We start from the raw sequence: 14,705 nt of genomic DNA on the forward strand, positions 1-14,705 counted from the left end.
TTATGATATATGCATTGACCAGGTTGTAAATCCATAAGGTCTCAATAATGTTTCCATCCAGAATTTCTCTTCTCTTGTATAATCTGTTTTCCACTGAGTTTTAGGTATCTGGTGACCTGCTTTCATTCATAATGATTTAATTTTACTTGTAGCTTTTAGAATTTTATTTGAAGGGAATCAAAGTATTTGCTCTTTTTCTAATTATTTCCATATTGAGTGATTGGTTTTAGTTTCATTATTGTTGCCTATAAGAACACATCATTATTTTTATTGTTAAGCAGAACTCTATTCTGTGGACAAGTCATTATTATCTGTTAATGATCAAGTGGCTTGTTGCCAATTGAAGACAATTAATTAATGAAGCTAAAAGAACATAGGTGTACTTTTCTTTTTTGGAAAGTGTATTTTATTTATACTAATGGTTTCAGTTAAGGTACCTTTTACATTTAAAAGAAAAAAGAAAAAAAAAACCTTAAAAACATGTTTAACCTGATTGAGTACATGGTGACTGACATTAAGAAACGCTCTCAGAATGTACAGGCAGTCTGGCACCACATCTGTAACCCCTCTGATCGCCAGGGTTGGTTTGATTGATGTGACTAGCTAGGCAAGCGTTCTCTTCCTCCCTCCCTGCTCCATGCATGTCCCTGCTGAAGCTGTGATCTTGGTCCAAGAGGAAAATGTTCCCTGGTAGAGAAGAAGTCTTTGATCAAGAATATATGAGCAGCAGCTCTCTCCTGCCACAACCTCCAAACAAGCACTCAAGAAAAATCTTACAGACTGAAGAGATGTCTCAGTAGTTAAGAGCTTATACTGACTTTCCCGTGGAGCTGGTTCAATTCCCAGCATCTTTGTCAGATTGGTAATGGCTGACGTTGACTCCAGCTCCAGGTGGATCTGACACCCTCTTCTGGCCTCCGTGGGCACAGAGGAAGAGGGAAAAATAATATATATATATATATATATATATATATATATATATATATATATATATATATATATATATATATATTAAAAAGAAAAAGACTTTGATGGTTGAGTGTTCAGCCCTAAATAAGACATTTATGCTATTCCCTCCAATGCTCAGGAAACGCATTGAAGGGGACCCGGAAAGAATGCAAGGGTTCGAAGATGAGAGGAAGCTTCAAAATGCCATATTCTGGGTAATACCCAGCCATATTAATCACAAACTGAACAACTACACATGACTCCAAATCCAGCTTCTCCCTTTAGAGACCCAGTCCTCATATGGCTCTATTTTGCCAGTCTACTTTTGTCCATAGGAAGAGACTGTAAAAGACTCCAAAACTTCAGATTTTTGTTGCTGATTGATTTGGTTGGTCTCATTAATGCCATATGCGCCAAATAGTTCTAAGTCACTATTTTTTGCTGCTCTCAGCACTTTCTAAGGCACTTCCGCCAAGAGATTCTAAAAGTGCGGGGTCGACCCCAGGCTCAGGAATTTAAGGACCATTTGAATCGACACTTCGGGTCTCTTTATCACAAAGGACCTGAACTCGATCCGCAAAGTTGGTTATTGCGATCCCGCGCGGCTCCGTAGGGGGACTGTTAGGCTTAAACTTCTAGCAGCTTCAAGAACCGCGGTTTGATTGCATGAACCTGCCACTGAAACCAAAGGAGGAGGCTGCGTAGCCAAGGAAACTACATTGCCCACGATTCTTTGAGGCGAGTGGCAAAAGGCTGGACCAATGGATCCTGAGAAAGGCCTTGTCGGTGCTTGGACCGCAAGCTTTGGGCAAGACTTCCTACATCTCTAGCAAGTAGTCCTTGTAGCTGCTTTGGGGTTATTTCTGGCTATCATTAATATAAGAGTGTGCAGTGGGGACCAAGGTAGACGGAGAGGACAGGCAGGGCTGCAGATCTACGTCGCTACCACAGTGGCGCAACCTGCTCAAGTAAGCGTCGCGTTCCCCTGGCCTCACCACAGTCCTACTAACTAGATCCCCAATACAGTTCTGTTCTCGTCCCTATTGTAGAAGTCCCTGTGTCCCGAACAGTACTGGGCTTGTGAACGGAATGCCTATTACTGATTCCGGATGTGACTGGATGAGAGTGGGACCCACCAAGGATTAATTGACAGATGTGTGTCCTGTCTGGTTTACAAGATTAAACAGGACCATTTACGCCTTACAATGGGAAGGTGAGGAATTTTACTTGTATCCTTACGGATCTGGGTCTTAGTGAGGCTCGGAATGAACGCACATGATTTAAATACGCCTTTCAAAGTACCCTGGAGGGGTTAACACTGAGACCCAGGAAGGTTGAGTCTGCTAGGAGTCAGCTATGAGTGCTGACTCCTAGAGATAATTCAGATCTAATAAGGCCTCATAGCTCTAAGATTGGACAGGGAGGCCTGAGCTGGTGAAACCCCTACCATGATCCTTGGCAACCTTCTTCCCACAGATTCTCATGACTGCGAAAGCACTTATGGATTGTTCACAGGTGAGTAAAGAGTTTATTCTAGGGGGTTCACTGATGACCTCACTCCTTGTCTCTGGAATTGTGTGCTAAACGGATTGTTTCTCCAGTGTTCCACTGCATGGACCAGGAGAACTCCCAAACCAGGAGTGGAAACCGAGGCTGGGGGTTATATAAAAAGGTTTCTCACAAAAATCTTAGCAACCAGGGGCGATGAGAAAAGAAAGGCTACCCCAGGCATGGTTTCCAAATTATGGAACTGAAATGTGAGGCTGAACTTGCTTAGTGGTACACGCTGCTGCTTTTCCTTCTGCTGACATTAAAGAAGCAGGGCAGAAGCCTGGGATGTCCCGTGACTATTCTGGAGATGATGGGAGCCGAGATGATTTGGTGAGATTTTACCGGGTTCCCCATGGCTGCAGCAAGAACACACCGTAAGCGTTACAGCTCAAATGAAAAGGTATCCTGGCAGTTGGGAGCTAAGGAATACCACAAAGTCACACCGCACAAGAAACCTCACACAAATATATATATTGGGAGGGGAAAACAAACAGGAAGGTGGCTGCCTCTGCTCAGGGGAGAAACAGTGGAGAACTGAGCAGGATACAGGGCTTATATAGTTTCTTGGGTGGGGGGACTTTTCAGGGTGAAGCTTTCCAGGATGGAGGTTGGTGGGATTTCAAATCCAGAGATTGGGCTTTCTACTCTGTAGAGCAAGGGGCAGGGTCCAGCGTTAGGGCAGCTAGAGTGTTCTGTGGGTGGAACCTGGGAGTTGGAGCTTCTCAGGGGAGGGACCTGGGAACTAGTGTGGCTTGAGGGACTTACACACACGATGGGACCAACAGGAGGTGATAGACACCCCAGAGTCGCAGCTACTGCCCTAGTCCAGTATGGTTGGTATGGCTTCATCAGTGTGGTGACCAGAGGGCCAAAAGCTGTGGTTGGGCCCTGGATTACTTTTTCATTTAAGAAATCTGGGTTTTTCTTCAGGGGCAAATGAGAGAAGGGTAAAATAACTCAAGGGACTCCAGATTTTTAGATTTTTATCAGATGGAAGCTTAACTAACTGCATTTTAAAGTTGACTGTAGAATTTGATTTGGGAATATATTAGGATATCTCAAATTTTGTTTTGGCCGTCCTAAAAGAGGTGTAAATCCTTATGTGAATATAAACCCCAGTAATCCCAGCATTTGGGGGGGGGGTGTTGAGAAAGGCAATAAGTTCAATATAAGAATGAGCTATATTTTTATTTTTAAAAACATTTTAACCTTTTTTGTCTATTATTGTGTATATGTACATGCATGCATACCACATATGTATGCAGAACAGAGGAAAATTCTGTGCAGTTATCTCCTTTTACAAGTGTGTACAAAAGAGAGAAATAAGAGCAGCAAACCCATGGGTGCTGGCATTCAAGACGTAACAGTGAAGTGTCAGCTCACCTTTAGATGTGTGTGAAGGACACATCTGGGGAATCCCTGGATAATTGTCTAATACAATGAGTTGCAGCCCTGTGTTTGCCAAGCTCAGAATTACATGGCTTCCTCCAGCAGGCCTATGGGTACTGTAGGAGAACACAGTGATACTGAGCCTGCAGTGAGAGGTATGTGTCAATGGCCTTGGAGCCTAGTATCTCCCAAACAGGTACAAAATGCAAAATATAGTGTATGAAGGAAGGATGTACAGGTGGGTGAACTTGGAATCCTAGGAGAGAAGTAGATCATTTTGTGATTTGTCTCCATCCTGACAGGGCTGGGTGACCTTTGAAGATGTGGCTATTTACTTCTGCCAGGAAGAATGGGAACTCCTGGTTGATGCTCAGAGGCTACTGTATCTCAATGTGATGCTGGAGAACTTTGCACTTATAACCTCACTGGGTAAGGCCCACATAATTCCACTTCCTTGATAGGTGCACTGTGGGTGCCCATATCTGAGCTGTGTGCATTACCCTCAGCAACCCAAAGACTTGATGCTTCCAAAAGATTCACTGACAATTCTGAATGGCAAGAGTCCTGGAATCAAATCTAAAGTTCCCACTTGGCTTGCTCTCTTTTTAGCTGGGTGGCTCTTCACATCCATAGTGCCATTGCTCCATTTTCTTTATCCTCTTACCTGACTCCTCTTGATAGCCACCTCCTTCGGGAGCTGGCAAGCTTTTGTCATGATTGGTACTTGTGTTGGGCTATGGATTCTTATCAGACCTTCGTCTAGGCTCTTTTAAAATACTTATCTTTCTTCCTAATGGTCTACTGTGTACTGGATTGTTCTAAACCACTGCTGATCACTTAACTGTCCACCTTTTCCTCAAGACTTGCATCATGGAGTTCACATGTTCTTAGACAAGTAGGACTGTGAGGAAATTCCTGGTTTTCTCATAGGATGAAAAGCAAAAGGAGTCTCATGGGGAAGCTTGGACCTCATGAGTGGCAAGTGAGGCAGGAAATGACATCAGAGTTGTGGACAGAGCAGTGTTTTGATGTGCCGCTAGTCAAAACCATTCTGTGTTTTCTTCACCACATTCAGTATTTGCTTGTATCCTGCTCCAGCTGTCCCAACCTTTCTTCCAGCCCAGCAAACATCACTTGCTCCTCATCAGTATCTTCCAACACTGACTCATACTTAATATGCCCTGTGAACATTAATCATTAAACAGCACTGCAGACTTGTACAGTTAGAATTCTCTGAACCTAAACAGGTAAAGTGTGTTACTCATCTACCCTTGTCAGAGGAGCATGTCCAACAGTTATATTGTTGGATTATATGATGAGATAGGCTTTTAAACTATTTGTAAAGATGAGTTTCATTGTGTCTGACCAACAAGGGAGGATGTTCAAGGGGGTCTGTGTGTTTTCACAGTACTAACAACCAATTCTGCAGTGTGGCAGGCACTGCGGGTCTGCATTTTGACTCAGATTTGATTCTATCAGAAGTATGAAGTATGTCTCATACATTAAAGGCTCAGTCTCTTCAAACTCCAGTTGCAAATCAGATATCCAGCACAGTCCATTTTTGTCTGTGCAACTACAAATTTGAGGGTTCTCCCAACATGTCTCTGGTTTAATAATTTTCTAGAAAAATGCTGTTATGGAGGTTGCAATTCAGGAATATCAAATGGAATAGCTACATAAGCAAAGCTCTAGTCAGACGGCCAGCAAGATGGTTCAACAGATAAAGGCATCTGTGATCAAGTAGGTGCTCCCAAGTTTGATCCCCAGTCCTCACACTGTGGAGCTACATAGTTTTCTTCTGGCTTCCACGCAAGAAAGAAGAGTAGAGAGAGAGAAAAAAAAGGAGGAAGAGAGGTGAGAAGAAGGGAGGGAGAGAAGAAAGAAGGGAGGAAAGATTATTTGGGCAGAAGGTTTGGCAGCTTCCTGTCCTCTCTGGGCACACCACTCTCCCAACACTTCACTGTAGTGATTAACCCAGATGTTTCCTAAACCATGTCATGTGTTGGTTTTGATGAAGGTCTCATTGATTCAATCATTGCACATAACTGATTAACTGATTCCACCTCTCTCCCCTCCCAGTGATCAGTATGGGGCTGAAATTATAATCTTTGCATCAGATCTTGTACTCTTATAGGGCTTTTCCCCAATGGGACTTATGAGTGGCCCCAGGAACTTGTTAGCACACTAGCATGCAGAGGCATTTTAGGATTAAAAATGGACACAACTGGGCTATCCAATAGAAAATCAGTGGAGATAGGTCACCCTTTATAAGTCATATTTCATTTGTTTTAGCTCTTGAAGGCCTGTTTTAACTTACTATAGCTATCATATAGTAGTAGTAGAGGTAGTAGTAGTAGTAGTAGTAGTAGTAGTAGTAGTAGTAGTAAAGATAGTTGTTTTTCTTTTGGTGCTGAATGTCAAACCCAGGACTTTGAACTTGCTTAAGAACCACTCTATACCTGAACTACATACCTAACTCAATGTGAACTTTTAAACAGGGGCTCCATTGGGTCCATTTGGTTGAGTCATGTCTTGTGTCTAAGACAATGTAAAATTGTTATTTCTTAAAGGAGAGTTTGACTGTCTCATGGATAGAATAATTTTGATGGAGTTTAGAAAGGAATATGACCTTGTGGTTCAGTATCTGGCCCTAAGACATAGCAGAGGTGTGTATTCTTAGCTATACATGGAAACATCATTTTTTTAATGGCATTTCTGAAATGCTTTTTTTTTCCATATTAACTCCATGCTACCCATTGACCCCTTTGTCACCTCTTAACAATTGCTCACCCTTCTGCTGGGCAGGGTGGCATGTGCCTTTAATCCCAGTACATGATAAGTAGAAGCAGATGGATCTTTGTGAGTTCAAGGCCAGCCTGGTCTACAGAGTGAATTCCAGTACAGTCAGGGCTGTTTAAAGAGATCTTGTCTCAAAACAATCAAACAATTAGCTTGACTTAAAGACTGAATGAGAGATATTTTCCTAGCTAGAAGCATTCCTTAGGAGGTTAAAACATCATATATAGAGAAAGACAATAATAAATCATCATTGATACACTCCATCCACAGTTAACATGACTTCCAATAGCATTTTTCTTCTTTCAGATTGTTGGTATGAATCAGAGTATGAAATAAATCCTTCTGTACAGAGTGTGTAGAAATGCCACAAGCCAGGACTCCAAAGGAAACTCTACTCACTGGGAAGACTCACCCCTGTGACATCTGTGTTCCTGTCTTGACAGACATTTTGCATCTGGATGACCTACCTGGGCAAAAACTGTTCTTTGTAAAAGCGTGTTCAATCCTCCAGGGTCAAAAGAATCATAGTGCCAAGAATCCATTAAAGGCAGATGTTGACATTGACTCTCTTATGAAAAACTGCATGCTCCATGTGTCAGGGAGTCCCTTCATCTATTGGAAAATTAGAAAGGACTTCTCAGATAAATGGGACCTTCTCCAGTCCCTCAACAGTCCCAAGGATGAGAAGCTAAATGAAATCACCAAGTCTGTGGAGGCTAATAGTAGAAAAGGTCACTTTAAATCACAAGAATTCAGAAAACCTTCCAGCTACAAACCCAAGCTTGTCCAGCACCCAAGGGGATGCACTGGAAAAATGGACTTCGAGCCTAGCAAATACAGACAAGCCTTACAAAATAAATACTCACTTGTACCATCTCAGAGAGTTCCCACTGAAGAAAGACCTTTTGAGTGTAGGGAATGTGGAAAATCTTTTAGCCAAACGGCCACACTTACTATACACCAGAGACTTCATACTGGAGAAAAAACATACAAATGTGGCGAATGTGGGAAGTCGTTCAGCTGGAGCTTTAACCTCATTGAACACTGTAGAATTCACAGTGGAGAAAGGCCATATGAGTGTGGAGAGTGTGGGAAAGCCTTTGGATGCAAGTCCAATCTTGTCCGACATCAGGGAACTCACACAGGAGAGAGGCCATATGAATGTGACAAACGTGGGAAATGGTTTAGGCAAAGCTTCGGCCTCATTGAACACCGGCGAATTCACATGTCAGTGAGGCCATATGAGTGCAAGCAGTGTAAGAAGTCCTTTAGTCAGAAAGCTGCTCTCATTAGACATCAAAGAGTTCACACTGGAAAGAGGCCATATAAGTGTGGAGCATGTGGAAAGTCCTTCAGCGAAAGCTCGAACCTTATCGAACACTGCCGAATTCATACTGGAGAAAAGCCTTATGAGTGTGGGGAGTGTGGGAAACCCTTTAGCCAAAGAGCTACCTTCATTAGACACCAGAGAATTCACACTGGAGAAAGGCCTTTTGAGTGTAGGGAAAGTTCTTATAGGCAAAACTTCAGCCTCACTGAACACCATAGAATTCACACCACAACAAAAATTTATGAGTGTGGCCAGTGTGGGAAATCTTTTAGTCAACGAGCTACCCTTACTAGACATCAGCGAGTTCACCCTGGAGAAAGGCCTTATGATTGTAGGAAATGTGGGAAAACCTTTGGGGACAAATCCAAACTTGGTCAACATCAGAGAACTCACACTGGGGAAAGGCCCTATGAGTGTCCTGACTGTGGGAAATTCTTCAAGCAAAGCTACAGTCTTGTTGAACACCAGAGAATACATACCACATACCAGGGCTAGGCCTTATGAGTGTGGCCAGTGTGGAAAGTCCTTTAGCCGCAGGGCTGCCTTTATTAAACATCAGAGAGTTCACACTTGGGAAAGGCCTTGTACATGTGGTGAATGTGGGAAATCCTTCAGTCGAAGCACCAGCCTTATTCAACATTGCAGAATTCACACCGGGAAAAGGCCATATGAGTGTGACCAGTGTGGAAAATCATTCAGGCAAAAGTCTGTCCTCATTCAACACCAAATAGTCCACATTGGAGAAAGGCCTTATGAATGCACCAAATGTGGTAAATCTTTTAGCCAGCGCTCCAGTTTCTTTCAACACCAAAAAATGTCGTGGCATGGGGAATACTCAGGAAGGCAGCAAATGTGGGAAACTCCTTAACCCTGCGTCTAACATAGCTCCTAAAAGTCCACATTTTAGAAAGACCTTAGAGCAACACGTAATGTAATCTTTTGCTCTTAACAGATGAGCTGAACATTTGGGGGTTTTGTTGTTTGTTTGCTTGTTTGAGACAGGATCTCCCTAAGTAGCTCTGGCTGACTTAGAAATTACTATATAGAGCAGGCTGGCCTCAAACTCACACTGATCCATCTGCCTCTGCCACCCACGTGCTGGGATTAGAGGCATGTACCACCACACCCAGCTAAGATGGTTCGAACTCGGGCTTGGGGATTTAGCTAAGTGGTAGAGCACTTGCCTAGCAAGTGCAAGGCCCTGGGTTCGATCCTCAGCTCAAAAACAAACAAACAAGCAAACAAAAAAGGTGGTTTGAACTTTTTTGAGCATGCCATCTGCCAACATGTAAACCCCACCATAAACATGTGGGTCTCAAGGGTCCCATGCCTTCCAGGCAGTGTGATGCATATGGAAGCTGCCTCTCAGCAGTTCCTGATAGTTCTCTTTGCCCAAATGAAATCACTGCCACATTATTTCATTGAAAGAGCTTCCCCTCTTAGCACCTTTACCTTATGTGTACATGTACCTCCAACATGCCTGGGCTCCCGTAGAGAAAATTATCAGTAGCCTGCACCTTAGGGGTGACATATTTCCCTTTCTGACAGACTGTATGTGAACCTGTAATTTGGAGACTTCTGGGCAAAGCCTTGCCTGCCTTTAAATTCTTGGCCTAATGTTGTTACTCTTTGTAGTTGAGATGGACTTTATTCCTCTTTCTGGCTGAATATGCATGTCTAATTGATACTTACACACTTCAACTCACCAAGTAGTCACATCCTCTGTAGTATTGCTCTGCTTTGTGCAGTAGAACAGGCCTTATTCTCTCATGTTCTTTTAATCAAGGGGTATGGTTTGTCTCCCTTGATGAGCAGAATTCTAACATAGGCCCAGTTTGTGCGGAAAGCAGGACAGTTTTTCATGAAGCCCCCACTGTGTGTGCCGCAGTAGACACACTGAGAGCAGTAACTACTAGCATTGGTCCCACTGCAGGAAAGCAAGGCTTCCTGGACCTCAGCTTTTGAGGCCTAGATGTCTTTAATGTTATTGTTTTTTTTCCCCCAGAGCTGAGGATTGAACCCAGGACCTTGCACTTACTAAGCAAGCACTCTACCACTGAGCTAAATCCCCAACCTCATGCTTCTTTTTTTAAAGATTAGTGGTCATGGGGCTGAAGAGATAGCTCAAGGGTTAAGAAGCACTGACTGCTCTTCCAGAGGAGCCAAGTTCAACTCCCAGCACCCAAATGGCAGCTCACACCTGTCTGTAACTCCAGTTTCGGGGGGCCCAATACCCATGGCAAAAGCACCAAAGAACATAAAAGTAAAATAAAATATATTTAAAAAGAATAAAAGCAAGGCATTTTAAAAAGAGATTGGTGGTCACCCCATGGAAAGACTAGTTGTTTTAACTGCCTTTGGTGCTCCTTGATACAGCTTGGACTAATTACAATATTCCCACATAAACTTACATTTAGTGTGCAGTGCTATTGAACAGATGCATTTCATATGGGTTCTGTGAAAATATGTGTAATCTTATATCTATAGTTCCACAAGTTTTTGTCACTGGGATCCAGGAAAGAACAATAATTAGTACCAAAACATAGGTCCATAGATTGTGGAAGAGCTGGCAGAAAGCTATATGCATTGTGTTGCTTATGAAAACTCTTAAATTCTGTGATTGTCTTGGGCAAATCACACACCAAATCTATATGTCTTGTACTTGAAGTCATTGAGAAGATATTCTTAGACTTTTACAATTCTCCATCGGCTTCTCGAAATTCCCTGCAAGTTTGAATGTTATGTAGGCAAAATACAAGGAAAATTAATTGAGATTCCCATAAAGGAACAACTGATGATGTTTTGGGTTTCGGTTGGTGGTCTGGCTTTGGTTTTGTCTAGCAAGGATTGCTCTTGTCTCAGTTTGAATCAGCCTCCCTTGTTCACATCCCTCTCTCCAGCTGCTGTAAAACTACATTCACCTAGTATCAGTGAAGAATGGAAAACCAACGGGGTTGCCAAACATGGTTTCCAGAAAAATGGAGATTTATCTTCACTTTTAGCCATTTTAAAGAATTTATTTATGTAAAATTGAAATATCACTACCTCTAAATATTTAAAGTGTATACATTTTAAAAGTTTATCATCCATGTATGCCCATGAAGACATTGTGATCTCTGTAGTCAATATATTCAAAAGTTGTTATGTTTCTATATAATTCCCCTGTGGTCCCAGGCTTTCGGGTATCCACAGATTTCCTTTGCTTTTTTATTTTATTATTTTATGAGAGTAAGTATTTTGTCTGTGTACCACATGCATGCCTGAAAGAGGGCATCAGATCCCCTGGGATTGGAGTTATGAATGGTTGCGAGCCACCATGTGGGTGCTAGGAATTGAACTTGAATCTTCTACAAGAACAACAAGTGCTCTTAACCCCTGAGCCAACTCTCCAGCCCAATTTGCATTGTTAAGTTGAATTAATTTTCAGTTTTTATAACTATTATGAATAGGATCATAATGTGGTAACTTTTATAAAATCAGTTTTTAAATTTCATTTTATATGTATGAGTATTTTGCTTGCATTAAAGTGTGTGCACCAAATGCCTGCCTGGTACCTGCAGAGGTCAGAAGAGGGCTTTGGATCCCCTGGAACTGTCATTAAATGGGTAGTGATGCTGAGCACCAAACCTATGCACTCCAAGAGCAGCACGTATTGTTATCTGCTGGGATACCTCTTCTGCCCCCGTAATATACTAATACTTTCCTGAGTTTTTCACAATAAGCAATCACTTTTAGATTCCTTAATGTTACTGATACAAACATTTTTCTCTGAGAAGTATTCTCTTATGGTTGTGTCACGCCTGGTTCATATTAATAAGCAGGTGAATCATTTCCAGTTTGGTACTAATAACAACAAAAAAAGCTACAAAGATTATATATGGACAATTTTTAAATGTAGGAGTTTTAGGTTGGGGATTTAGCTCAGCGGTAGAGCGCTTGCCTAGCAAGTGCAAGGCCCTGGGTTCGATCCTCAGCTCCAAAACAAAAAAAAAAACAAAAAAAAAAGTTTTATCCTCTATTTGCTGTGACTTAAATTAATTGTATCCTTGCAATCTGGCCATTTTTTTTTTCCAAGACAGGGTTTCTCTGTGTAGTCCTGGATGTCCTGGAATTCACAAAGATCCATCTGCCTCTGCCTCTCAAATATTGAGATTAAAGGCGTGAGCCACCACCATCCAGAAAGTTTGCCCATTCTTGAGAAAGGCAGTCCCTGTGGAATGGTGAGCTGTATATAATGTTAGCCCATTGTGGTTTTAATTGCATTTCTATGATGTGGATAGTTCTACCTGCTGTTCCATCGGAATACCTTTTCTCATAGAATGTTAATACCATTTGTCTATGTTTAATGGATAATGGCTGAGAATCCCATTTTTTTTTAAAGTACAAAACAGTTATAACTAAGAAATGTAGTGGAAGTTTTCTTAGTTTTTGGTCATATGAATAACTTTGATAAATGAAATAATTGTTTTTGAATACGAAAAATATTTTCTCAACGTTTTGTAATATTCATAGTATTAATAGTATGGACATAGTCATTTTTAACTTGAAATGCATTCTTAACATTTTCAGTGCATTCTTGAATCTAGAAATTCAGTAAAAACAAATAAAACCTGTTGCACTGCTTATCATTTTTCCTGATGCAAATCATCCTAGTCCGACGGGCATATGATGTCACTACATGTGAACTTAGAGATGTGACATCATATTCTGTCTCTGTCGTACTGATAGGCATCTTGTCAAGAATATATAATCAAATAATTGTGAAGTGACAGTTTGGGGGTATTCATACCTTTCTCTTTATGAAATAGCTTTATTTCCAAACATGGTGACACTCAATTGTACTCCCAGAACTCAGGAGACTAAGGCAAGATGATCATTTAAGCCCAAGAGTTCAAGGCCAGCTCAAGAAACTAAGTGAAACCATCACTTAAAAAGTAAAATAGATCAATTGAAGTTTGTTTCACAATGAAATCTACCTGTATCATATGTAATATTGTTGTCTTGATACATGCTTAATTTTTGTCATTATTATGATAAAATACCTGATAGAACCTACAGGAAGAAAGGTTTTTTGTTTTTGTTTTTGTTTTTTTTTCCGAGACAGGGTTTCTCAGTAGCTTTCAAGCCTGTCCTGGAACTCACTCTGTAGACCAGGCTGGCCTCGAACTCAGAGATCCAACTGCCTCCGCCTCCCGAATGTTGGGATCACAGGCGTGCACCACCACCGCCCGGCTCGAAAGATATATTTTTGACTTACAAGATTCAGGAGATTTTGGTCCATTATGATAAGGCATGACTGAGTGGTTCTGCCACCATAGGAGCATGCTGGGGACAACTGGGAAGAATAGTGTCATATGGACATGACAGGACCACTACACTCGTGAGCCCATAGCAGCTGTGACTGCCTACTCAAGGTCAGTAAGTCAGCATGAAGTGGGTTGCTTATTAGCCCCCTATTGAGGAGTTATTGACTGTTGATGACTGTTAAGAGGAGAGAGAGAGTCGATTTTCTTTAGAAGTGTGGCCTTTGGTAAGCCAACCATGCTTTCGTGATGGCCCCATACCCAAAGTATATGAAGAGTACAAATTGGACTCTGTGGGACAACTCAAAAGTGGTTTGCTAACCTCACATGCATGCTATAGCACACACACACACACACACACACACACACACACACACACACACACCAATAAATAAAACTTTACAATACAGTACCCTGTCCAACCTTAGGGCTGGGGACCACTCTTGGGCCTGGGCCTGATTCTGGGCCACTGTCTTACGGAGGAAGATACTCATTTCCATCACCTCGTGGGATGTGCTGTGGAAAGGTGCAATGTGTTGATTGACCCAACACCTTGTGCATAGAATGACTCTCACCTCAACCCTGACTGCTCAGTGTGGATTCCTGCTATTCCTCTTCATGGGACATAACCTTAAACAGGCCCCTATGCTGCCTTGACCAGAAGATGTATTCATGTTTTCCTCTATGTGTTGAGAGGAGCAGTGTCATGTGTCTCTCAAGTGCCCAACTTGGTCCTCCAGTGCCAGTTTGGAGCTCAAATCTGACACTTGGATCTCACATTCTGTCTGTACAAAGCTCAGTGACAGAGACGAAGTACAGGTTGTTGCTGTGTTATGCTATGCTGGAAAGGTACCACAGCAAGCTCAGAACAAGAAGTTCCAGGTTGCAACTAACTACAGCAAATTTGTCTGTCTGCCTTTCAGGCTTGTGAGATGGCTCTACAGGTGTAGATATCCACCTCCAAGCCTAACAACCTGAGTTCAATTGCTGGAACCCACAGAATGGAAGGTAGACTAACTCCCCCAAGTTGTGCTGTGGGCTACCACATGTGTGTTGTGGCACACATGCACACACACACATATACACACATGCCAAATAGACATTGGGCCTAGAGAGATGACTCAGCAGCTGAAAGCACTCCCTGCCTTTGCGGAGGACCTGCGTTTTGTTCCAGTACTCTTTAGGGTGGCTATACAAGGCTCACAACTATCAGTAATTCAAGCTCCAAGAAATCAGGCACCTCTGGCCTCTGTGGGCACCTACATTCACATCCACAAACCTACAAACACAACACACAAATGAGCATAATTAGAAACAAAAAGAATTGTTTTTTAAAGACAGGTAGTGATAGGTAGGAAGTGAGCCTATTAACATTCAGCAGTGAG

At 42.1% G+C, this 14,705-nt stretch overlaps 1 pseudogene; it reads left to right on the forward strand.

Annotated features, from left to right (window-relative positions):
* The first annotated feature begins 1,731 nt into the window (after positions 1 to 1,731).
* On the forward strand, positions 1,732 to 9,088 carry LOC118575789 (annotated as a pseudogene).
* The last annotated feature ends 5,617 nt before the right edge of the window (positions 9,089 to 14,705 follow it).

Source organism: Onychomys torridus, unplaced genomic scaffold (assembly GCF_903995425.1).
Source record: "Onychomys torridus unplaced genomic scaffold, mOncTor1.1, whole genome shotgun sequence".
Classification (NCBI taxonomy): domain Eukaryota; kingdom Metazoa; phylum Chordata; class Mammalia; order Rodentia; family Cricetidae; genus Onychomys; species Onychomys torridus.